Below are 1391 nucleotides of genomic sequence, written 5' to 3' on the forward strand. Positions count from 1 at the left end.
ACGCTTACAATCCCATTAAACATGTTAAAAACGCTTACCATCCTTTTAAACATGTTAATAACGCTTACAATCCCTTTAAACATGTTAATAACACTTACAATCCCTTTAAACATGTTAGTAATGCTTACAATCTTCCCTTTAAACATGTTAATAACGCTTACAGTCCCTTTAAACATGTTAATAACGCTAACAGTCCCTTTAAACATGTTAGTAACGCTTACCATCCCTTTAAACATGTTAATATCGCTTACAATCCCTTTAAACATGTTAATAACGCTTACAGTTCCTTAAAACATGTTAATAACGCTTACAATCCCTTTAAACATGTTAGTAACGCTTACAGTCCCTTTAAACATGTTAATAACGCTTACAATCCCTTTATAAGCATGTTAACAACGCTTACAATCCCTTTAAACATGTTAATAACGCTTACAATCCCTTTAAACATGTTAGTAACGCTTACCATCCCTTTAAACATGTTAATAACGCCTACAATCCCTTTATAAGCATGTTAATAACGCTTACAGTCCCTTTAAACATGTTAATAACACTTCCCTTTAAACATTTAATCTAAGTTTTGACTGATTTCTACAGAACACGAAAAAATGAATATACTTTCTTCCTAAAAAAAACAGCTTTTGTTTTATTTTCAAATTAAAAATTGAAAAATGTTAAAAATATTGAATAATAGATTTCTCTCGCTTTTTACTATTAATATTATTTCTCTCTATGAATTGATTAAAACCAAGCTAGCTATATTAATTGTACGATTTCTGATTTTGAGTACACTGTACACTGTACACTTGCACAGTGTACAGGGTTACCCACAAGGCACAAAGATGAGACTTTATACTCAAGACTACTCCACTTGATAGAAGGAGTAGGTCAAATATTTTCACATACCGGTACAACTTTGTACCCTCGCAGCTCCTTCTCAGTAAATTTATTAAAATCTATTTGTTCTCTAGTAAGAAAAGTTCTGATTCAAAGCATGCAATATTTCAATCTACCATAAAATTAACAATAACTAAATTGACATGGCTCTAAGATGACTGCATGAGAACCAGAATGTGCAGATACTTGCTGTGGAGATTGTACTTCAGATGATTTTCATTCGAATTGCTAAAAAAAACATTAGTTTAACAATTAATTAAAAAAAGTTTTTTTCTTCAGTAAAGTATAATTGTGAGAAATTGTTTTATAGAATTGCAAAAATTCCTTTATTTGATAATTACTACTAAAAATACGTTGCCCTCCCCCACACACACATTCATTGCAAATTATAAAACTGTCAATAAATCAAAAATATGTAGGAAGCTAGCAACTTTACGAATACATGATATATCAAAGAAAATAAACAAATTTCAGATTTAAATTTCAGTTCCCAGCTC

Source organism: Eurytemora carolleeae, unplaced genomic scaffold (genome assembly GCF_000591075.1).
Source record: "Eurytemora carolleeae unplaced genomic scaffold, Eaff_2.0 scaffold252, whole genome shotgun sequence".
NCBI lineage: Eukaryota > Metazoa > Arthropoda > Copepoda > Calanoida > Temoridae > Eurytemora > Eurytemora carolleeae.